The sequence below is a fragment of the Lactuca virosa genome, chromosome 2, assembly GCF_052849685.1.
Source record: "Lactuca virosa cultivar CGN04683 chromosome 2, Lactuca_virosa_CGN04683_v6, whole genome shotgun sequence".
NCBI classification, from domain to species: domain Eukaryota; kingdom Viridiplantae; phylum Streptophyta; class Magnoliopsida; order Asterales; family Asteraceae; genus Lactuca; species Lactuca virosa.
Window position 1 is genome coordinate 102806722 of NC_136427.1, and position 27326 is coordinate 102834047.

A 27326-nucleotide genomic window follows, 5' to 3' on the forward strand; every position below is an offset into this window, starting at 1 on the left:
ATTTTCACAGAAGCATGCATTCATTGCATCGAGACGAAAATATATATAGAGAAGATTTAGACGTGTAATCCTCCTTATTACTCTGAAAAGTTACATGCCAGTTCTAATATTGTATTTAAACATTTAGAAATCTGAACACATAAAATTTCCAGATCCGGTCGGCAACAGACCATAGATCCAATCACATAATGCATATCACAAACCATTTAGCACATAAAAGCATGTTAGGCATTTTCCTAAATAAGCTAGTGCTCGTGTCTATTTAGGTGTACTACCTAAATTTATTTGACACACTCCTCACAATCATTGCTTAACATTCTAAGTTTAAGTCTAGAAATTTCCTACAAATTCCTAGTTCGCTTAAACTAATGCTCTGATTGCAACTGTGACATCCCCAATTTCACGGCCAGAAAATACCGATTTGTTGATGCTTTGTTTTAAAATCAGAGTAATCTTTTAAAGAAAACAGTTGCGAAATTTGTCCCAAAAACAAAATATGATAACCATTTAGCAAAACATTTCTCAAAGATAATGTATTTTCATTAAATAATAAAACCTCGGGATGTCATGTTCCGATACAGACCAAAAGCATAAACAGTACAACACAGACCTTACAACAGTTATTTATAACTACTGGTCTATAATCCAAAATCTCTCGTCAAGTCATCCGACATATACTCTTGTTACATTACCTGTAATACAAAGAAAACTGAGTGGGTCAGGCTTGGGAGCCTGGTGAGCATATAGGGTTTTCAACCCATAATAATATAGTTATTACATTTAATCATCAAACAATCAAACCAATTACCCAACCCCATTATCTTCTTTATTTCTTAAGGATCTACCCTAAGAATCAATCATCCTTTGTTTGTTCATTCCTAAGGATTATCTTAAGGAATTGGCACAAAGTCCATTGATGCCCAAGGTTCATCTATACAGTACTAAATCCATAGCTACCAAGGTTCATCCATACGGTACTAAATCCATAGCTACCAAGGTTCATCCATACGGTACTAAGTCCATAGCTACCAAGGTTCATCTATACGGTACTAAATCCATAGCTACCAGGGTTTATCTAACAGGAACGAAGTTCCATCGTCACCAGGGTTTATCTAACAGGCATGAAGTTCCATCGTCACCAGGGTTTATCTAACAGGCACGAAGTCCCATCGTCACCAGGGTTTATCTAACTGATACGAAGTTCCATCGTCACCAGGGTTTATCTAACAGGCACGAAGTACCATCGTCACCAACTATTTCATCTACCCATGTTCTACCTAACATATTTGTAGATATAAAATATATATACAATTTTAAATCATTTAAAAACTTGTAGGAAACATTCATTCAGCATCCATCTCAAGTAAGCAAACAATATATAAATGCATATCACATATTTCGTAGCAAATACTTCATATATATGTGTAAGGTGAAAGTAACTACACACTCACTTGATCAGAAGATGATCGGACAGCACTACGGCTTATAGAAGTAGTATTCTTTGGTAGATCTGGAAGATCTTCACAAAAACCGGGCTTCTCGCGGGCAAAGTTTCGGCTCGGGAAACTTTACTTCTCGGGATCTTCGAGGCTTCGGGACTTGCTTCGGGTCTCGGGATTGATACCGGGGCTTCGGGGTATAATTTGCATGCAAAACGAGGCAACACGGAGGAGAGGAAAGGAATTGAGCAACAAAATTCGGAAGCTTTGCCTTCCTTTTATAGGGCTGGGAAGATGCCCCGAACGCAGGGCGTTCCCACAAACGTCACTGCTTACGAACTTCAGATTTAACCACTGACACTGTGCCCCGAACGCGGTGCGTTCCCTAAACGAACGCATGGCGTTCCCGAATGCAGTGCGTTCCCTGAAGGAACGCATGGTGTTCCCCTCCAGCTCAGCCTCGAAGTTTGTGCCCAATCTTTGAACTTCTGTAACTTTCGTGTACGATCTCTGTTTACGACGTTCTTTATATCCACGTGTAGGCGAGATTATGCTCTCCAACTTTCTTTCAGACTCCATTGGCTAATTTTGAATTTAAATTTTATTATATTATTTTTAGTAGGCCGAGACAGGAAAACTCCGTTAGAAATTCATAACTCCTTCGTCTGACGTCCGTTATCGTCTGTCTTTCTTCCGTTACGCTACTATCGACGAGATCTTAGATTCTCTTTTAGATTTTTTTGGCTAAAACTCGCTCGATCTCAAATTCGAGTTTCGGGCTGTCTACTGTTAAGTCGAAACTTTGATAAATCATAACTTCCTCATACGAAGTCAGATTTGGACGTTCTTTTTATGCACGCTCTCGGTTTAACGTATTCTACGACTTTCATTTAGATCACTAAGGCTAAATATCGCTCCATCGTAAAATCACTATTTACGTCCCGATGTGTCGTACCGGTTCTGTCGCGAAACTTCGACAGGTCATAACTTCTTCGTTATAACTTGGATTTCGGCATTCTTTATACATCCGGAATCCTTGTCACGACCACTACAACTTAGTTAAGATTATTCATTGTATATAATCTTCTATCAAAAAGTCATTTTTGATGCTAATCGTCTCTAAATTGACTAGCCCTGAGCTACGGGCGTTACATTTTATACAAAGTTGATGTGTACATTAAGAAGTGAAACTTATGCCTCCTAAAAATTCAAGAAAGAAGCAATATGCTTTATATAATTGTATAGATTTATAGATATAGATATAGATATAGATATTGATATAGATGTATAGAAGTATAGATATAGATAGCACAAATATTAAAGTTTAATTCGATATACGTCAAAAACTTTTAAAGCTTTATTCAATATACATTACGAAGTATAACACATTATTTGCTCCCACACACATTCTGTATTCGGATTCATTTTTTTCATGATTAAATAAATCAACTTACACATTTTCTTCAAGTTCTTTGCCTTCATTGTTAGAGTCACAAATAATGCTTGTAACTTTCTCATAATGTTCATAACAAAAACACCCATTATCAACCTCGCTTAATAGATCCATAACCAATCTATCTTTCCAAGCTTTTGATGTAGTGGTGTTGATTATGATGGCATGTGCGGAATTAGAAAAGATCTAGTGAATCATCATGTAAACTCAAGAACACAAGGAGTAAATAAATTTTTGTAAGCTCATATTAGATCTAGAAAGGATATACAAATGGGTTTGTACAAGTTTCTCTCTCTAGTCTAACACTCCAAATGGTTCCTTGCATAATGGGAGTCACTCGCTTCCTATTTATAGGAAAGACTCAACCCATTTACACATACAAAAGGGAAAGCCCAAAACTCCACATCCAAGCATGACTTTGCACCCTAACATTCTCCCCCTCAAAGTTAGGATTGGATGTCCCAGCTTCAGTCTCCAACGAGCTAGCACGATCAAGACCAAACTCCCCCTCGAAGTAACACCGGTCTTCAAATCCGCAAATGAATATTCGACAAACCCGAGAAGCTTCGAATACCCATCATTCTCCCCCTTTTTATAATCAAAAAATGATTATAAAACACATTAAGGGTGAGAAGCGCCAGAGGAATAGTCTTCACAATACTCCTCCTTGATGTGTACCAAAAATGAATCACCAAAAATCTTGCACGGAAAAACAATCACGAAAAAGCCTCAAAAAAATTTCCAAATTGTGAAAATTTTTGACGTTGCAAGATTTTTCAAAATCCGGGTAAAAAGTGTAACTTTCTGAATTCTGCAGGGACCCGTTGCGCCAAAAACAGCCAAATATGCGAAACTCTAGCCCATATGCGAAACTTGGCATAAAGTGTAAATTCGCACAAACTGCAGGGACCAGAACTGTAAATTCTTCATTTTCTCACCTTTATGAAGCTATTTTCGAAAGTGGGTAAATTATGCCAAACTTTTGAAACTACAGGGGCCAAGTTCCAACCTTCTTCATTCTTTACAATTTTTTTTTACTGTAAATTCGAATGTGGACGAAAATTGCCATTTCTTTGAAACTTCAAGGGTGAGTTTCGAAACTGTGCCTTTTCTTCTTCACTTCATTACACAAGAACGAATTCACAGCAACAACAACAGCAACGTACGAAACTTTTTCCTTCAATTTCGTTTCCAAGACACGAAATGTTATAACTCGTACGAAATCAGTTTCGTCCCTTCGTACGAAACCTTTCTACACCCTTCGTACAAAACACCATTTTAACGAAATTTTACTCAACGAACGAAACTCTTCTACAAACAATGAACCAGTGATCAATTCATCCTTCATTATCATTCAAAATCAGTCGAATAATGAACCCAACACAATGATTCGACTTCCAAATGATAATCAACCAGCAAAACTGATTTCGATTCCATCAATACATGCGTTTTCACCCAAAGAAAAACTCGATACATCCATACATAGAACAATTTTAACCTCTCGTCAATGAACTCAAAATCACGACTTACATCAAAATCCCACAGCCGATTCCAATTTAGTCATCGACACAAACATCAAAGTACCATAACGATTCCCGATTCGTCACTTTGTTAATCGATTGTAAATCACAGGTCTTCGCTTCTAGTGTTCAAAATTGAAATCACATAGATTAGATTTCCAGTTCCTCCTGATTCAGTCGACTAACAATATCGATATACAAGTATCGATCATCGACACCTCACAAAAATCAAGAAGCCTTCGAAATCAATTTCATCAAATAAACTCCAACACAATTTCAGTCGAATCGAATATACATTATCGATACAAATCCAAAACCATGGCGACTATCGACTATCAAATATCCCAAACCGATTTCGCAGTCTTCTTTCTCAATCGACTTCCAATATCAATCAATACATTCGACCATCTATCATGAAATCAGTATACATCCAACGATTTCAAACCCAAAATCGATAATCAAACCATTCACATTCGTTATCAGTTGACTTCGCTTTTACAGACTTATCAAAATCCAAATCGAAATCAAAATAACCTACTTTACATAACTTCAATCGACTCCAAACACCAAATTCACTATCGATTACCAACCATGCGACTGTAACACCATTCGATTGTAAAACATTTTGATATCAAACATTCGAAACCATATTACAACCACTGACATCCTTCCAAACTTCAACTGTCAACTGTGATTTCGACTTCAATAGAACACAGTTTGACTTCAATAGTCAACTCAAATCAAATTCGTTTTGAATCAAAGAGACTTTCGTTGCCAAAAGTGCAATTCGATTCTACCTTCTCATTCACAATCATCGGTTTGTCAATCAATAATCGACAAACAACAAATCGATTTCCTTCAAATCGATTTTCAGATCAAATACCTTTTTCTGGAATACTGTCCAAGAACCAGTTCAAGTCAATCTTCCGATCGGTTCCAAATTCATTAATACGAGATGAAATCGAAGAAATAATGTCGATTTTCATAAATCTATGAAACAAATGGAATCGATACCAACAACGATACAGAACATGCGACTCAAGAATCGAACTATTACGAATGAGCAGTTCATCGGATCTAACTTATTGTGTACGAGCAGTTTAAATTTGGGCTCAATGATCCGATATGAACTGTACCTGATCTTTAATTTGGGTTTCATGAACATAATATGTCAAATTTAAATTGACTTGGGCTAATGTAATTTGAATTGGGCTGAATCAAATGAAATGAATCCAAAATGAATTTAGGCTAAATATTTGGGCTCAAAAATTGAAACAGATTTTGATTGAATGATTTGATCTAAAAAAATAATTGGATCAGCAATAGAAACGGATTTGATCCAATGAGACAAATCGATCAAAAATTGAAAAACGCAAAGTACGAATCGAAATCATGGATGTTTTGGAATCCATTTGAAAATTTGAGATACCTTTTTGACGAATCGAGTTCCGTTTTCAACGAACGAATCAAATTTAGAAGATCTTGGTTCTTTTGTTGGAATGAGAAAATATCCAATTTGAACATTGTACCACCCATTATGCGAGATGTACAACTCGTTCTTCGTGTTCTTCATGTTCTTCATCAAACCAAGAACATCTTCAAAAGAACCACCAACACTTTTGGGTTTTGACTTCAAATTCAATGCAACCTTTGGAGATTGTTGCTTTGGAATCCAAATTTGCTTCACGGATTTTGGCTTCACAACATTTGACGATTTTTGTGAGTAAACCCGCTTGTTTTTGCGATTAATCTTCCTCTTCTTTTTCTTTCTCATCTTTTTGCATCTTGAAGACTTGACTCCATGAACAAACCCACTTTTCACAACTTCTTGAGTTTGAATCAAATCTTTTGGAGTTTGATACTTGTGAATTTCTTGGATCACCGGCTTCCGATAAGGAACCATTCCTTCAAACGAATCACAAGAACACAAAATATCATCGGTTTGAACTCCAATCGAGCAAAAAACCTTTTCATCTTGAAAATCAACTTGAACTCCTTTTTCTTGAACATCAAGAACATCACATTGAACTCCATTGTCAAGAACTTCAACAAACTTAAGAGCACGAAGATCATTTGGGTTCTCAATTAGAGAAATGTATTTCTTATTGAACAAATCTCTTTCTTCTCCTTCCTTTTGATTTCTACTACGGACTAATATGGACAAGGCAATTTTATTCAACCATGAAATCTTACAAAGTGGTTGAAAAATCAAGCTTCCATGATCATCCTTCAAACCTCCATAAGAAACCATATTACCCCATGAAATCAATTTGCTTAACACCAACCCATAAAATTGATCTTCATTGACTTTGTATTTTATATCTTTAACGATCACAATCCAAGAATCATACGGCAAATCCACCATGATCACAAAAACTTGAAAATTTCTAGAGGGAGAAAGTGATTTTTAATGGGTTTTCTAGAGAGAGAAAGTGATATAAACAAGTATTCTAGAGAGAGAAAGTCGACTCATGGATCAAATCAAGGAAAAATTCGACTTCTAGAACACACAACACTCTCTAATCACGAAGATCAATAAGAACATGAAGAATCACCAAATCAAGATTGCCACCATGGATCAATTCCTGATCAAATCAAGAACACCCGCTCTGATACCAATTGTAGTGGTGTTGATTATGATGGCATGTGCGAAATTAGAATAGATCTAGTGAATCATCATGTAAACTCAAGAACATAAGGAGTAAATAAATCTTTGTAAGCTTATATTAGATCTAGAAAGGATATACAAATGGGTTTGTACAAGTTTCTCTCTCTAGTCTAACACTCCAAATGGTTCCTTGCATAATGAGAGTCACTCACTTCCTATTTATAGGAAAGACTCAACCCATTTACACATACAAAAGGGAAAACTCAAAACTCCACATCCAAGCATGACTTTGCACCCTAACATTTGAAATCCCTTTACACAACCCACTTAAAACAACCAAATCAGTCCCAATAGGCCTCTCTAACATCTCTTTAAAAACACCAAAAGCACATCATAATCATCCGTTTGCAAGAATGATAAAATCAACATCTTCACAGTATCTTCATTTGAACGACAATTACTTTTCACCATGCTTTTATAAAGTTGAAAACCACGATCTGGGTTCTTTCGAGCACATTGGGCTTTAATTAGCGCAGAAAATGTTGAAGAATTTGGTACTAATTTCTTTTTATCGAGTTCTTTAACCAAATAAGCAGCTTTCTTGTTTTTTCCTTCGTTACAAAGTCCCAACAACAATGCGTTATAAGTCAAAATATCAGGTTTGACCCCGGTTCTTATCATTTCTTCAAAAATCTAATTACCCATAAATGATTAAAAATAATCTACTTATTTTTTAAAAAAAATATTTTTTGTGGTTTATGCTTTTGAAATTATTTTCTAAGTTAATAAAAATGATAGTCAGTTTTTCAAAAATCATATAAATTAATAGTAATCATTATTGTGAATATTGATTTTTATATGTACATAATATTTATACTTCAATTTCAATTTATATAACGCTTTAAGTTTTTTTTATTCTTAGACAATAGTCATTTAGATAAAGACGCTGATAACTAATAGTTATTATTGTGCATTTGTATTAAGTTGTATGTTGAAATCAGTTGAATGAAAAGTCGATTACACATTACAAAAGAAAAAATTACCACTAACCAGCTAAAAAGATATATAAAGGATAGATAAAGAGTGATCTGTATATAACTCTTTATGTTTTAAAGATTGGTATTTACGTTTTAAATATTTGTATTGCACAACTTTATAAAACATAAATAGTTTGTCTAGAAGGAAAAGTTACCGTGTAAGGATCTCTACCCATCGATAGATATCATTTATTTTTATAAAGCTTAAATTGACTATTTTAATAAAATTAACAAAGGTGTTCCACAAAATATTTAACTTATTATTTTTTTTTCTTTGACAAAAAAATAATTAAAAATGAAAAGTAATTAAGATGCTATATCTTTTATCTATTAATAAATTCTACTCTTATTATTTATCTATCACAATCATTCCAAACATCAACAAAGACTTCATTGTTGTTTCAAAAAAAAGATCAAAGATATTTAATATTTAATTTCTAAACCAACATTTCTTCTAAATCAATAAAACAAAAGGATAAATGGAAGTCCATCTACCCAAACAAAATAAAATACATAATTTTATATAGTTAGAAACATTGAACTAATTAAATTACATTCAATTATTCAATTTCCTATGAACCAAATGCATGAAAGATTACAAAATTGAGGTTACTAATTCTTTAACTATCAATAGCCTCAACAACTAAGAGCTCTCAAGTCTCAAATAATCAACTAATATAATTTTTAAACCTCCTCACAATAACACATATAAATAAAAGAACACATATGTGTTCAAAATGGGGTGTGATCTAAATAAAACAACGCATATACTTTATACACCAAGATTATACAAGTAATAACTACCAATTTCAATAAAACTAATAATTTAATGTGAAATAAAACTAAAATTTGCAAAATATTATTATCTTTAATATATAGAGTACAAATCTATCAAGACCAAGAAAACTACAACCATGATTGCACAACCTTCACAACCCATTCCTTTTTTGTATCTAAAACAGACGTAACCATACATAGCATTGTACTTTGTGTATATGGTAGAATATAAACATAAACATTTGAAAATAAAATAATAAAAAAGTCAATTGCTACATACACAATTATTTCTTCTACTTCAAAACTATTTATAGAGTTAAGCTTAGCAAGCTATATAGATTGGAGTTATTACTTTAAGCATCATGGCCACATAGTAGTTTATATACAAAGTTGATGTGTACATTAAGATGTGAAACTTATGCCTCTTAAATTTTCAAGAAAGAAGCAATATGCTTTATATAATTGCATAGATGTATAGATATATATATATATATATATATATATATATATATATATATATATATATATATATATAGACGTATAGAAGCATAGATATAGATAGCACAAATATCAATGTTTAATTCGATATACGTCAAAAACTTTTAAAGCTTTATTGAATATACATTACGAAGTATAACGCATTATTTGCTCCCACACACATTCTGTATTCAGATTCATTTTTGTCATGATTAAATAAATCAAGTTACACATTTTCTTCAAGTTCTTTGCCTGCATTGTTAGAGTCACAAATAATGCTTTTAACTTTCTCATAACGTTCATAACTAAAACACCCATTATCAACCTCGCTTAATAGATCCATAACCAACCTATATTTCCAAGCTTTTGAAAACCCTTTACACAACCCACTCAAAACAACCAAATCAGGCCCAATAGACCTCTCTAACATCTCTTTAAAAACACCAAAAGCACCATCATAATCATACGTTTGCAAGAATGATAAAATCAACATCTTCACAGTATCTTCATTTGGACGACAATTACTTTTCACCATGCTTTTATAAAGTTGAAAACCACGATCTGGGTTCTTTCGAGCACATTGGGCTTTAATTAGGGCAGAAAATGTTGAAGAATTTGGTACTAATTTCTTTTTAAAAAGTTCTTTAACCAAATAAGCAGATTTCTTGGTTTTTCGTTCGTTACAAAGTCCCAACAACAATGAGTTACCCTTTTCGATTTTACCTGATTGGGAACATGTAGTGATTAATGTGTTGTAAGTTACAGTATTAGGATCCACATTTACCCTTTTCATTTCATGGAAAACTTTAAAAGCATCATGTAGTTTCCATTCTTTACAAAATCCATGGATTATTCTGTTGTAACTTATGGCATTTAGCCTTATTCCATTCTTCTCCATTGTAAGTTTCAACTTGATTGCGGTTGTTAAAAGGCCTTGGTTGATGTATGCAGTGATCAATGTATTGTAGGAGGAGACAAAAGGGTTCATTCCCATACCTTGCATTTCATTGAACACTTGGACTGCGTTCTCTAGTTTCCCTAATTGAACATAAGCATTCATCACCATGTTGAGACTGAACACATTGATTGTGATCTTGGATCTTCTCATTTGGTTGTAAAATTGTAACGTGATGTCTGCTCGATTGAAACTAAGCAGTGAACTCATATACATGTTACATGATTCAATAGTGGGAAGAAATCTGTATTCCTTCATACGACAAAATGTATTTCTTTCATTCCTGAACTGCTTCATCTGTGCATACATTTTGAATAGGGCATCGAAAACATGAGGAGTGGAATCGCACATTCGATAAGAGTGAAGAACAGCATCGAAGAGCTTGGAATAGAGGTTTACATCAATAGAACAAGAACCGATGATCTTCTTTAAAATGGATTCAGCTGACACAAATTTACGATTCTTGGTGAGGATGTGGATGATGATAGAATTTGTTTCGAGGGTGAGTAAACTAGGGTTGTGAAGCTCAATCCGTTTGAAGAATTTTAGGGAAATGACGTAGTCGTTTTGAATCTTTAACAGAATGTGCTTCACTCGTAATGAATTATATTTGGTTAATAATTTATCTAGCTTAGCCCAATCAGAGTGAAGAAGATGACTGTGAGCTATGTTGATGTAATCAAGATCTTGACCTTTGGGTTCAAGGATAGTTCTATGGGGTATTGGAATAGGACTCCATTTACTTTTAAGGAGAGTAGAATTAGGGTTTTTCATGGTTGAATCAAGCAGAGTTGAAATGGGATTTTAATTTATATACTTTTAATGGAAAAAAAACGAAGAAATAAAATATATGAAATAATAATGATTTTGAACCTATAAAACTTAAGCCAGCCTCTTTACAAGCAATGGTTGTCATCATCATGTGGGACCCATCAAGAGAGTGGACCAAGTTAGGAGGAAAGGCTGTTCTTTGTCTTTTCACCATCACCTTTTATAACAAAAAAAAGTTATTTTTCTTGCATTTTGCAAAAATAAGAAAAGGTTGCTGATATAACCTTATCGGTTTCTCGTTGTAGTGTCAAAACTTGAAGAGATGTCTTAATCTACACATTTCAAAAAAACAACAAAAAAGACTTGGCTCATATTAGCCAAAAAGCCAAAATACAGGGACTTTACTTGACAATTTGACATACTAAAAGAACTCACAAGATGTCTTCCTAATTTGCGGTATGGTTGAATAACAGGAAGTCCAATAGGAGTTGTCCATTGTACTGGATTGTTTTTCATTGCTATAACCAATCAAAATTTATAAAATCAATAAACGTATTAATCTTATCTTATAAATATATAAAATTTATACCTTTGCACAATCACCAAGCCAACTCATAATACTTCTTGGAGATTCAAACATTGCTAAAAGAAAAAACACCATAAAGGGCTTGAGTTTCCTTCACCATTAAGCCACATATGAAACCTTAAAGGACTGTTTTGAAGACCTTTTGGAGGTTTCAAAACATGGTCTTTTTATAGAAAAACATCACACAAGAATCTATGAGAATTGGAGCAAAAGAAATCATGAACGAAGATACGAAAGAGAAAATAGAAAGAAAATTATTCTACAATTCTAACCAATCCTTACTCACCAATTACCACATATATGAGAGTGTTCTTAACTATATTTTGACAGCCATCACCCATCAAAAACACGCAAAACGTGGCTGGGGATTAATCACATAACATATCAAGGATTGGAAGTAAGAAGAATGAGATTGCTTGAATCCAATCACTAGCAATTGAAACCTGAAATCAAAAGACGAGTTAAAGAAAGGAACTACCGGATTGTATAAGTCGATTTCGCAGCCTCAACATACCTTCAAGAATCGACACTTGTAGACCCTTCTTTCCCCCTCTCTTCTCAGTTCGTTCTTCCCTTCTCCACCCTACCTCGCCTTTTTTTTCCTATGCTGCTGTCGAGCGATGCAAAGGATCGATTTTGAGATTAATCCATTAATCCGTGCGTAAAGGCCAGAACAGTCGCAAAAAAACTTTTGGAGGTATCTTCACAAATAAAGTTTCTTGTAATGCCAATTTGGTCCTGGGCTTTGAACTTTTTCTTGTTGGGGGGGGGGGTGTTTTGGACGAATTTTTAAGGATTAGTCCCTAGACATTGAACTTTCTCCTTTCTTTCCTAACCTTAGATACCTTCACAAATTAAGTTTCTTTTAATGCTAATTTTACCCCCTTCATTACTTCACAAATGTAACAACCCGTTATTCCAGGTCAATGTAATGACTGAAAGTCGACTATTGTAATATCTTTATGAAGTAATAAAAATAGCGTCAAAAATGAAATGTTCAAAAAGCTCAGTTTGAGGATACTAAGTGGTAGATATCGTAATAAGGTTTCCAAAAATATAAAGAACACTAAAATCCGAGTTATAACGAAGAAATTATGGCCAATCGAAGATCCTTAACAATACCGGTAAAACGTTGCTAAGAATAAAACGAAAAAATTTCAATAAAATACTTTGTAGCCTTAGGTATCTAAACGAAAGTCGTAGATATTGTTAAACGGTAAACGTACATAAAAAGAACCCCCAAATCTGACTTCGTATGAGGAAGTTATGATTTTTCAAAGTTTCGAAATCGCAGTAGACAGCTAAAAACTCGAAATAGAGATCGAGCAATTTTTAGCCAACACAACCTAAACGAAAGTTAAAGACCTCGACAATAGTAATACAACGGTAAAAAGACAGACGAAAACGGACGTCGGGTGAAGAAGTTACGGATTTTTAATGGACTTTTCCAGTCCCGGCCTGTTAAAAATGTATTATTAAAGATAAATTCAAAACTAGGTGAGGGAGTCTAAATGAAAGTTGTAGAGTACAGTCTCACCTACGCGTGGATATAAAGAACGCCAAAAACGGAGCTCGTATGCGAGAGTGACGGAATTTAGAAGTTTGGAAAATCCATTTACGCCCCGCGTAAAGGATTACGCCCAGCGTACCAGGCGATAAGGGCGTAGTCCCTTCGGCCAGCAGACCTCCCATCGGACCTCCCATCCAAAGTACGTAAGCGATGATGTTCGTTACGCCCAGCGTAATCCAAATGTACGCCCAGCGTACGAGGGGGTTCCAGCCCCTATAAAAACGGTGCAAGGGCTCCGGGTTTCTTTGCTCAATTCCTCTCTTTCTCGCGCTTTTGCTCTGCGTTTAACCCCCTCGAAGCCATCCCGACATCCCGGTTTTCATATTCAAGTCCCGAAAGAGGTTTTACGCTCCCGAGATTTCTGAGAAATCCGCTTCCTCCAGTCGAAACTCTGTCTGAATCAAGTCTCGTCTTCATCAAACCGACACTTTAACCAAGTGAGTTCATACCCCCATTTCTACACTTTTAAATGTTTTATAAATGCTTTTGAACATATTACGGGGGAGAATACAAGTAAACACCCGGTTAATCCCGAGTGAAACTATGGAAACTTTTGCTATACTTTGCATGTGATTATCTTATCTATAAAAATGCAATCGTTAACATGCAAAACCTTTTACTTGGTCTTAACCTTATGGAATGAAACGAAACTATAATATTGGGAGCCTCATTTATACAAAATGCATCATATCAAGGGTAACCATTCTTGCTAAACCATTTTTATGCATTCAAGAACACACAAATTATGCCTTTGTTTTCATTCAGAAAAAAGGATAATCATTTCATACAAAATCATCATTTTCAATACGTGACTTAATTGAGAATCCGTGAGACATTTGTCTTCAATCTACCTTTTTGAAAGGTACCTTCAAAAGTCCTGTTTTATAACCAGAATCTCCCGTCTGGAGAACGTGATAAGTGTGTATAGATCTATACGGGAGTCATGATCCCGCATCCTGACTGTTAGCTATAGTCCTTTGGGTGACAAGTGTCATAACTTTACGACGCCTAAAGAACGTTGCTACAGGAAAATATGATAGTATGGTTATAAAAGTCGCTGGATAGACAACTATTATGGTATTGTGATTTCTTGGGAAAAGTAACTATTAATGTTATTTTTCATTTCAATAACAATCTTCTTATAGTTTTATGTTATAAAAGCATACATCATTCTTTTAAGCATGTCACAGTTGCTTACCTTTTCGGTCTTGGTCATTTGAGACTGCTATTCACATTTGGGAAAATAAGGGATTTTCCTGGTTCAAATACATACAATTCATACAAAGATTTTTCATACTAATTTCATACATTTATAAGAAAATAAGGGATTTTCTGGAAAACATACACGAACTTTCGAATGGCATACATTTTCTCAAAACACTACTTATGAACTCACCAACTTAATTGTTGACACTTTTTCTGGAAATAACTTGTATTCTCAGGAAACCGCTAAGCCAGGTACGCAACAACTTTTGGAGATTTACGCTCTGGCGATAATAACATCTTTTGGGAACATGTTTATGTATTTACTTTTGAATATGTAACCAATACAATCATGTAAACTTTACAAATTATATAATATAGTGGTGTGTACTTTCCTTACTATGAAATTGTTATGATATTGAATATGACGTCCTCCGCCCACGAACGTTTCCGCCGTTCAGGTTTGGGGGTGTGACAGATTGGTATCAGAGCATTGTTTGTAGTAAATTAAGTATATCAAATCTATTTTTGGTATACAACTATAAACACAACTGGGCAAAAACACTCTGAGTGAGAGTCATGCTTTTACAAATGAAATCTTTTAAAAGTATGCATGCATTCATTTCATATCAAGGTCAGTATCTTAATAATAACAATATAGAAGTATTATAAATGAGTTGTGCAATGTAGGTATGCCTTGGAACATGTAATCGGAACTGGGATGAATATAGTCTGATCTACTATATTTGTCCGAGAGCCAACTAACATGTGCCAAGGAGTGTCTGCAGTGGACAACAAGTTGAAAACTTACCAAAACCATAATCTCTTTAAGTCAAACATAACATTTAAAATATTATAGTAGTATTTGGTAACAAAAACAGGCGAACTCAATTTACGCGCTTTAGTTTATAGTCAATTCTTAACCCTATTCTTGTATAGATTCAAATGGCTGGATTCCATCACCCCGGAGACCCCTACTACCCCAATCAAGGTAACGGTGGATGGGTGGAAGACGACCCTGAGGAGGAAGAGGAAGAGTCAGACTCTGAACTAGAGATAATCAATCCACCAGCCGTCAAACCTCCTGCTGTTAGGATGGGATTCTAGGGACCAACTCCCGTCTGGGGAAGCCACATCCACCATTGGAGCCAGCAACAAGGATTGCGCCCTCCCTACGGCATGTGTTGGGACTTCTACAACGTCAGTGGTGGAAGTTCAGCTGACCGAGCACTCCCTGTCGTTGTGGGAAAACTAGCCAACCAGTCTTACAAATTCGGAGTCCAAGTGAACCGGATTTGCGAAGTCAACATAGGGGTGGAAGGTAACGCTGCTGATATCCGTCGACTGGACATGTTGCAGGAAAATGCTCAACTCCACACCGACACCCTCCAAGAGCAGTTGACTGCAGCAATCAGACGCAGAGTGAGATGAGGCAGCAGCAAGCCGCCTTTGACAGGTGTCTTATGGGAGAGAAGCAATCAGACGCAGAGTCAAGCTCCAAGCGTAACCCGCGTCGCAAGTAGTACTTGCCAGACTGCCAAATTTTGATATAGAATAGGACCATCGGCTAAAAGTCTTACTTTCTTTAACTTCCTATAATCGAAGACCTTTAGAAAGGTCAATTTTTCCTAACTTCGGATGTAACCCAAGCATATGTTTAATATATATATGACATATTTCTTTTGTGTGTTAATTCTTTGCATTCCACTCAAGTTCGTAAGTTTATCTATTAATATTTAAACTCTAAATTATGAACCGAACTCAAAACCCTGTTTAAGTCGAGCCAAATTCATGGATTGTTGAAAATAGTCAACTCATTAACACTCGGCTTCCGATCATCGAGGACTTATGGTCTTTTATTGTTATTTCTTTAGCAGCGCGATGCCTCCTCGGAGATCAGGAAGACACTGTGCAACATCAACACCGCCACCACCACCTCCAGCTTATGATCCAGCCATGGTGCAGGCTGCCATCACGGCTGCAGTAGCAGCTGCACTTTTAAATGTTTTATAAATGCTTTTGAACATACTACGGGGGAGAATACAAGTAAACACCCGGTTAATCCCGAGTGAAACTATGGAAACTTTTTCTATACTTTGCATGTGATTATCTTATCTATAAAAATGGAATCGTTAACATGCAAAACCTTTTACTTGGTCTTAACCTTATGGAATGAAACGAAACTATAATATTGGGAGCCTCATTTATACAAAAATGCATCATATCAAGGGTAACCATTTTTGCTAAACCATTTTTATGCATTCAAGAACACATAAATTATGCCTTTGTTATCATTGAGAAAAAGGATAATCATTTCATACAAAATCATCATTTTCAATACGTGACTTAATTGAGAATCCGTGAGACATTCGTCTTCAATCTACCTTTTTGAAAGGTACCTTCAAAAGTCCTGTTTTATAACCAGAATCTCCCGTCTGGAGAACGTGATAAGTGTGTATAGATCTATACGGGAGTCATGATCCCGCATCCTGACTGTTAGCTACAGTCCTTTGGGTGACAAGTGTCATAACTTTACGACGCTTGAAGAACGTTGCTACAGGCAAATATGATAGTATGGTTATAAAAACTCACTAGATAGACAATTATTATGGTATTGTGATTTCTTGGGAAAAGTAACTATTAATGTTATTTTTCATTTCAATAACAATCTTCTTATAGTTTTATGTTATAAAACTATACATCATTCTTTTAAGCATGTCACAGTTGCTTACCTTTTCGGTCTTGGTCATTTGAGACTGCTATTCACATTTGGAAAAATAATGGATTTTCCTGGTTCAAATACATACAATTCATACAAAGATTTTTCATACTCATTTCATACGTTTATAAGAAAATAAGGAATTTTCTGGAAAACATACACGAAATTTCGAATGGCATACATTTTCTCAAAACACTACTTATGAACTCACCAACTTAATTGTTGACACTTTTTCTGGAAATAAATTGTATTCTCAGGAAACCGCTAAGCCAGGTACGCAACAACTTTTGGAGATTTACGCTCTGGCGTTAATAACATCTTTTGGGAACATGTTTATGTATTTACTTTTGAATATGTAACCAATACAATCATGTAAACTTTATAAATTATATAATATAGTGGTGTGTACTTTTCTTACTATGCAATTGCTATGATACTGAATATGACGTCCTCCGCCCCTGAACGTTTCTACCATTCAGGTTTGCGGGTGTGACAACAAATTAGATACTATTGTTTTATATTTATAGTCTTCTGACCTATGATAAGAGAATAAAAAATGACTCGTATTTTGAAATTATAAAAAATAGGAAAGTATAAACGATTAAAAATAATCTACTTATTTTAAAAAAAAAAAAAATTTTGTGGTTTATGCTTTTGAAATTATTTTCTAAGTTAATAAAAATGATAGTCATTTTTTCAAAAATCATATAAATTAATAGTAGTCATTATTGTGAATATCGATTTTTATATATACATTATATTTATACTTTAATTTCAATTTATATAACGCTTTAAGTTTTTTTATTCTTAGACATTAGGCATTTTGATAAAAACGATGATAACTAATAGTTATTATTGTGCATTTGTATTATGTTGTATGTTGAAATCAGTTGAATGAAAAGTCGATAACACATTACAAAACAAAAAATTACCACTAACCAGCTAAAAAGATATATAAATGATAGATAAAGAGTGATTTGTATATAACTATTTATGTTTTAAATATTGGTATTTACGTTATAAATATTTGTATTGCACAACTTAATAAAACATAAATAGTTTGTCTATAAGGAAAAGTTACCGTGTAAGGATCTCTACCCATCGATAGATATCATTTAATTTTATAAAGTTTAAATTGACTATTTTAATAAAATTAAAAAAGGTGTTCCACAAAATATTTAACTTATTATTTTTTTTTCTTTGGCAAAAAAATAATTAAAAATGAAAAGTAATTAAGATGCTATATCTTTTATCTATTAATAAATTCTAATCTTATTATTTATTTATCACAATCAATCCAAACATCAACAAAGATTTCATTGTTGTTTCAAAAAAAAAGATCAAAGATATTTAATATTTAATTTCTAAGCCAACATTTCTTCTAAACAAATAAAATGAAAGGTTAAATGGAAGTGCATCTACCCAAACAAAATAAAATACGTAATTTTATATAGTTAGAAACATTGAACAAATTAAATTACATTCAATTATTCAATTTCCTATGAACCAAATGCATGAATGATTACAAAACTGAAGTTACTAATTGTTTAACTATCAATATCCTCAAAAGCTAAGAGCTCTCAAGTCTCAAATAATCAACTAATATAATTTTTAAACCTCCTCACAATAACACATATAAATAAAAGAACACATATGTGTTCAAAATGGGGTGTGATCTAAATAAAACAAAATATATACTTTATACGTCAAGATTATACAAGTAATAACTACCAATTTCGATAAAACTAATAATTTAATGTGAAATAAAACTAAAATTTGCAAAATATTATTATATTTAATATATAGAGTACAAATCTATCAAGACCAAGAAAACTACAACCATGATAGCACAACCTTCACGACCCATTCCTCTTTCGTATCTAAAACAGATGTGACCATAAATAGCATTGTACTTTGTGTATATGGTAGAATATAAACATAAATTTTGAAAATAAAATAATGAAAAAGTCAATTGCTACTTACACAATCTTTATTTCAGCTACTTCAAAACTATATATAGAGTTAAGCTTAGGAAGCTATATAAATTGGAGTGATTACTTTAAGGATCATGGCCACATAGTAGTTTATATACAAAGTTGATGTGTACATTAAGAAGTGAAACTTATGCCTCTTAAAAATTCAAGAAAGAAGCAATATGCTTTATATAATTGCATAGATGTCTAGATATAGATATAGATATAGATGTATAGAAGTATAGATATAGATAACACAAATATAAAAGTTTAATTCGATATACATCAAAAACTTTTAAAGCTTTATTGAATATACATTACAAAGTATAACGCATTATTTGCTCCCACACACATTCTGTATTCGGATTCATTTTTGTCATGATTAAATAAGTCAACTTACACATTTTCTTCAAGTTCTTCACCTTCATTGTTAGAGTCACAAATAATGCTTTTCACTTTCTCATAACGTTCATAACTAAAACACCCATTACCAACCTCGCTTAATTGATCCATAACCAATCTATCTTTCAAAGCTTTTGAAAACCCTTTACAAAACCCACTCAAAACAACCAAATCAGGCCCAATAGGCCTCTCTAACATCTCTTTTAAAAACACCAAAAGCACCATCATAATCATCCGTTTGCAAGAATGATAAAATCAACATCTTCACAGTATCTTCATTTGGAAACAAATTACTTTTCACCATGCTTTTATCAAGTTGAAAACCACGATCTGGGTTCTTTCGAGCACATTGGGCTTTAATTAGGGCAGAAAATGTTGAAGAATTTGGTACTAAATTCTTTTTATCAAGTTCTTTAACCAAATAAGCAGCTTTCTTTGTTTTTCCTTTGTTACAAAGTCCCAAAAACAATGCGTTATAAGTCAAAATATCAGGTTTGACCCTGGTTCTTATCATTTTTTCAAAAAATCTGATTACCCTTTTCGAATTTACCTGATTGGGAACATGTAGTGATTAATGTGTTGTAAGTTACAATATTAGGATCCACATTTACTCTTTTCATTTCATGGAAAACTTTAAAAGCATCATGTAGTTTCCATTCTAACAGAATCCATGGATTATTGTGTTGTAACTTACGGCATTTGGGTTGATTCCATTCTTCTCCATTGTAAGTTTCAACTTGATTGCGGTTGTTAAAAGGCCTTGGTTGATGTATGCAGTGATCAATGTATTGTAACAGGAGACAAAAGGGTTCATTCCCATACCCTGCATTTCATCGAACACTTTGACTGGATTCTCTAGTTTCCCTAATTGAACATAAGCATTCATCACCATGTTGTAAAATGATTGTGATCTTGGATCTTCTCATTTGGTTGTAAAATTGTAACGCGATGTCTGCTCGATTGAAACTAAGTAGTGAACTCATATACATGTTACATGATTCAATGGTGGGAAGAAATCTGTATTCCTTCATACGACAAAATGTTTTTCTTGCATTCCTGAACTACTTCATCTGTGCATACTTTTGAAAAGGGCATCGAACACACGAGGTGTGGAATCGCACATTCGATAAGAGTGAATAACAACATCGAAGAGCTTAGAATGGTGGTTTACATCACAAGAACAAGAACCGATGATCTTCTTTAAAATGGATTCAGCTGACACAAATTTACGATTCTTGGTGAGGATGTCAAGGATGATGGAATTTGTTTCGACGGTGAGTAAACTAGGGTTGTGAAGCTCAATCCATTTGAAGAATTTTAGGTAAATGACGTAGTCGTTTTGAAGCTTTAACAGAATGTGCTTCACTCGTAATGAATTAGATTTGGTTAATAATTTATCTAGCTTAGCCCAATCAGAGTGAAGAAGATGATTGTGAGCTATGTTGATGTAATCAAGATCTTGACCTTGGGGTTCAAGGATAGTTCTATGGGGTATTGCAATAGGACTCCATTCACTTCTAAGGAGAGTAGAATTAGGGTTTTTCATGGCTGAATCAAGCGGAATTGAAATGGGATTTTAATTTATATATTTTTAATGGAAAAAAACGGAGAAATAAAATATATGAAATAATAATGATTTTGAACCTGCAAAACTTAAGCCAGCCTCTTTACAAGCATTGGCTATCATCATCATCATGTGGGACCCATCAAGAGAGTGGACAAAGTTAGGAGGAAAGGTTGTTCTTTGTCTTTTCACCATCACCTTTTATAACAAAAAAAAGGTATTTTTCTTTCATTTAGCATTATAAAGAAAACGTTGCAGATATAACCTTATCCGTTTCTCGTTGTTGTCTCAAAACTTGTAGAGATGTCTTAATCTACACATTTCAAAAAAACAACAAAAAAGTATTGGTTCATATTAGCAAAAAAGCCAAAATACAGGGACTTTACTTGACAATTTGACATACCAAAAGAACTCACAAGATGTCTTCCTAATTTGCGGTATGGTTGAACACCAGCAAGTCCAAGAGGAGTTGTCTATAACCTGTCAAAATTTATAAAATCAATAAATGTATTAATCTTATCTTATAAAAATATAAAACTTATACCTTTGCACAATCACCAAGCCAAATAATAATACTTCTTGCAGATTCAAACATTGCTAAAAGAAATACACCATTAAGGGCTTGAGTTTCCTCCACCATTTAGCCACATATGAAAACTTAAAGGACTGATTTGAAGACCTTTTGGAGGGTTCAAAACATGGTCTTTTTATAGAAAAACATCACACAAGAATCTATTGGAATTGGAGCAAAAGAAATAATGAACGAAGAAACCAAAGAGAAAATAGAAAGACAATTATTCTACAATTCTAACCATTCCTTACTCACCAATTACCACATATATGAGAGTGTTCTTAACTATATTTTGACAGCCATCACCCATCAAAAACACACAAAACGTGGCTGGGGATTAATCACATAACATATCTGTTGGGTTTTGTACAAACAATCCTATGTGTGTATGCAACCCTAGAGTTGGATCTATGTTTTCACTATTAGTTATACAACTTTATGATCACAAAAGAACCCTAGCATGCATCTACTATTTTCGAAATTGACATAGGAGAATATAATACATACCTTTTGTTGTTATGTAGTAATAACAACTAGTTCCTTGAATTTCCTTAGCTCTTGAAAGCAAGTACCACAAGTGTAGTACCTCTAATGGCTCACAAACACACTTTGAGTGAGAGGATGAATATGAGAGAGAGGAGGAAAGGTACTAAGCTCCAAAATTCGGCCCTAGTAGGGTTTTCCCAAGGGGTGTCGAATTCTAGTACCTTAGGGTGCTATATATACTTGAGGCTAGCTAGGGTTTCAAGGTGGAAACCCTAATCCCTTAGCTTAGGGCCTAAGCAAGTCCATGGACTCCTTTCCTTAAGCCCTTGGACGAAAACTCCTAGATCCTTCTAGGATTTTCGTTCAAGCCTTAATAAAGGTGATCCAATAGCCCAAAGTCTCAACTATCAAATAATTACAAAACAGCCCCTGTACTTTTAATTAATTCCTTTAGTCCCGAAATTAATTCCTAATTAATTTCTGATTAAATACTAATTAATAATATGATTCCAAATTATTATATTAATCATATAATATAATAAATAAATCATATTTATGCCCTAATCAACCTCTCTCCTCAACTGTCATCCTGTCTAGTCACCCGTGTGAAGGCAACCCAAAAGGACCATGCTCACAATCGGGTCAAGTACATACCAAAATAGTTATGGACTTAGACACTAATCCAACAGTCTTCCACTTGGATAAGTCTAATAACTATTCTGCATATGACTTCAGAACCTGATCAGCAATCGTAGCTTCCAAAAGCCGCTGTCAACTCTGATCTTATTAGATACGCGTGTCCTTTAGATAAGGGATCATATATTCCTCATTTCTACAAGATATCGTATAGACATGAGACATGGATTGAAATCATTCTCTCAGTCTATGTGTCGTTTCCCGATTTCCGATTTATGACGACTGACTAATTGAACAAATCAAATCAGTCCTGGCCCGGCCGAGCACTTTCTTTTGTCATCACTAAATCATCGAGGGGCCCACAGATATCGCTTTTATCCCACCTTGGGTAAAAGGAATGGATAAACTGTGACTCAAATGCTTGCTTGCACCTACTAATCGAATCACACACAACAATAAGTTTTATAACACCAAGTTACTGGTGTGTTTACTTATCATCAATGTGCAACCGACTAGCAAATAACAACTCACACGTCTCGGTTTCAAGAATATACAATGTTATCGTCTCACCAATCACTCGTGATAAAACCATGAAGTGATTCAAGTGAGCGTGGGTTTAATCCAATACTTTAATCTTATCAAAGCACTCATGAACTCTGCAGCAAACTTGTGCTATGTCTATACACTTTAGACAATCTACAGACAGATTCATGACAGTCTTCCTTCATACCTACTTCCAACGTATGACCGACTGTGGAGGTTCGAATAACCTAGTTATTCTGGAAGTCAAAACATGAAAAATGAAACGCAATAATAATATTAATCCTATATGGTCCCAAAACGTTTTGAGCGTAAATAAAAACACTTTTATATAAACACCATATTGATTACTCATTATTCATTGCTTACTGTTTCAGAAAATCAACTTATTACTCGAATTATAACCACAATTGTCCCATGCTCCAAGCAAACACACTTTGGTTTCCTATGGTCCATACTTTGTGAAATAGATCAATTGAAAACTTTTCCAATGAAACTCAATTCACAATCCCCAATCCTTATTATTAGTATAAGAATACCAAATTCTTGCCACTTTTAGAATATGTCAGATTCTAACATTTTATGCAATGATTCTTTCATAATGTCATAGCACAAAAGTCACCAAGACCCGACTAATGAAATTACAAGGTATTCTATCGGAAATTCTTACAAGACAATTCCATAGACGTGAAGTCTCACATTCAAAGTACATTCCTTTGAACATGCTTCTCGCATAAAAGTTTCTAATCTAGACATATTTCTTAATATCCAACTCCCATTAATGGAAACATTTCCATATTTGCCATATGACAACTCATTCTTAATAGAATCTTATCTATTCATAATAATGTCAATATAGTCCATCCAGTACTATACTTCCAACTACTCATAAGCGACAAATCGTCAGTGAACCTCAGATCGTCCTTTGATAGTTGTTTAATTATTTTAGTCAAAACCAGTTCTAGTCCCTTTTCCCTCTTAATGCCCTAGGCATTTGGAAAATTTTAGAATGGTCAAATATTATAGCATATGCAATCGATCCTATACCCGAAGCGTATTGGACACGATGCATAATGTCTCACATAAAGACATCATACTTCATCATCCTTCTACCATAATATTTTATGTGCCCTGTTCCCACAATTCGAACTATAAAGAGGGATGCCGTAATCATAATCGAATTTTGAGAATGCACTATGTATCCTTGACTAAATTTATTAACATTTCTCGATCTAAGCTTTAGAATTTTGAAACGAAGTATAATATTCTCTCCCTTAATTATAGCAAAACAATTTTTCAACCCTTGCAACTTTGCAAAATGAATCTTTGTTTTCTATAATTAATATTGCTAACTTGCAATACTTACCATAATAATCATGCTCCCACTAACATGACGATTATTTTCTTACCAGCATAACACTTATGCTCCCACTAGCTTTGACATGTATTCAGAAAACAATTGAACTTCTAGAAAACAATGCTTATTGAATTCCTTAAGTTCATATTTCTAATACCTAATGCTTTGATAAGCCTTTATCTAAGCTTTTTAAGCTCATACACCTTTGCCTTAGATAGCTCACATGTGTGTCTAAACAATTCAGAATTTATGTTACTAATTCCCAAATGTTCAGATCAAATGCCAAATCTCACAATTCGAACTATGAAAAAGGATGCCGTAATCATAATCGAATTTGAGAATACAATTTTCACAATTGCTATCTTCTTAAAATCTCTCTTAGTGAAAGCATTTCCTCACAATCATTTTCATGAAGGAGGAAAACCTTATGACACTTAGATTTTATGATGTATGTGTTCCTATCCATGTGAATTTGTCAAAACGAAAGTTTGCGACAAATCCAAAACCATATGGACTGAACTTGTTCAATCTTGATTTCTTGCCTCATGGTAACATGAATGCCCACCATGTCTTCCAAGCAACTCACCCTTTCATATCAATGTACTTTCCATTGATCAAGGTGCTTTGTCTTTATGCATTCAAATGAGAACTCATAGAACTCACACGCATAATTAACTCAATTGGAATGGCATAGAAAAAGAGTATGTCATCCACGATAGGCTTTAAACCTCAAGTCGTGTGCTAGTGATGATCAACTAGGTTTACTCTTGATTTGTTCTTGAAACTTTTCAAGACCATTAAGACTCCCACTGACTCCTTGACATATAAGATTCTCTTGTCAAGAACCATTTCTTGACAAACAAATATTCAAGAGTTAGTGTAGCCTTTTGTCAAGTTTAACACTTCACACAATTGGTCCTGGTTGGTCTTTGTCTTATCCAAGACATCACAACTTACCAATTTCAAATGTGCAAGAATAAGAAAACTTTTCTAAATTCCACATTTGTCGAGTGTTATAAACCTACTTAAGACTTGTCACTCATGTCAGAATCTTGACTCTAAGACTTGATATTGGAACGAAGTATGATTGACTTCTTGATTTAACCATTTCTACAATTCTTGATTCTTCTTCTTAGACATGCAATTGCACTAAGACTCACTTAGAGGATCAATTGAGATATGGTTCTTAATCATTAAGACTTATCATAAAACACAATAAAAGGTACTCTCCCTTCTTCTTAGAATAGAGAAACTTTTATCTTTCTGCCTACTTGATTCTTCTTATTCGTTCTGCTATTGATTGAAACTCTTTCAATCAACTCAGAATTATACTTAATCTTATAAGTATAATCATATTTACTAACCTTTAGTAAATCATGACGAATATCTTTATCACTCTTGTGGTGGACTTGATCAACGCACAACCTAGTGTACTCGATCTCCTAGTCCTTCTTTTGCCAAAGAATTAGTCTAATTTCCAAAATATGAAGTTTCTCATTCATCACGCAACCAAGTTGTATGATTCCAAGTTTCTGTCCAATTGAAACTTGGGCGATGAGAATCTTCCTTTATTTGGCAAATCCTCAATATTTCACAAATAACATGATCAAGAATCACATCCAATTCAACATTGCTAAAATTAGAAATACATAAACATCCATTTTCACATATGCCATTGCAAGGATAAATAAATAGGACGAAATCAAAATTCATTTTATTGCGGAAAAACTTGTCCTTACAATGCAATTCAAATGAAAACTATGCTATTTCAATTTTTAAGCAATCTATTCTAACTCTAAAGTAGTAGCTCAAAAATCCGATCTTCAAGCAATGCGATCAAAACCCATTTCTTCACGATCAGATTCAGCTTACTTCTTCCCTTAAGCTTCCTCTCTTTTCTTCGATCCTACAAAACATCAAAATGTAATCTTATCACATTATGTATTGAAAATCAACGAATAGGAACTTATAGAGTTAGTTATTGGATTTTACCTGAAGTAGAGCCATACGTCTTGACTCTCCCATCTCTTAGATCTCTCAGGTAAACAGGGCAACTTCGTCTCCAATGCCCCTTCTCTTGGCAGTAGAAGCAGATGGACTCTTTTGGAATGGCACAAGGAACTATCTCATAATTTACCTTTTCTGGATTTCCAATGTCACTATTTTCAATGTCCATTGAAGTTTGGGAGTTTGATTTGCCAGAAAAATTTGCTCGATTAGCACGCCAAATCATTTCTGATTCAGCAGCTATAAGCAAATAGGTCAAATCAATGAGGGTCACGTCATGGTCCATCATATAGTACTCTCTAACAAACTCACTATATGATTCAGGAAGTGACTGAAGAACCTAGTCAACAGCCAACATTTCTGAGATATCGACACCCATCATCCTTAACCTATCAATGTGTGACTTCATCTCTAAGATGTGTGCACACACAGGTTTCCCATCTTCGTGTTTACTTGCCAATAGGGCTTGAGTGAGCTTGAACTTTTCAAGCCTTTGAACTTGTGGGTTAGGGAGAATAATTGGAGGAGGTGGAGGAAGTGAAGCATGACTCTCATTTCCTTGATCGTATCATGGAACGTCATCTTCATTTGGAAAGCTTGTTCCAAGGGACTTGGGAAGACCATTGTAAGATTTAGACATCTACAAAACGGGAGAAAATTCAAGTTAGTTGATAA

The 27326-nt window shown here is 34.2% G+C and overlaps 2 pseudogenes; both read right to left on the bottom strand.

The window, feature by feature from the left end:
* Positions 1-2889: 2889 nt before the first annotated feature.
* On the bottom strand, positions 2890-11677 carry LOC145157637 (uncharacterized; annotated as a pseudogene).
* Positions 11678-19484: 7807 nt separating this feature from the next.
* Positions 19485-21036, bottom strand: LOC145156458 (uncharacterized; annotated as a pseudogene).
* Between the last annotated feature and the right edge of the window lie 6290 nt (positions 21037-27326).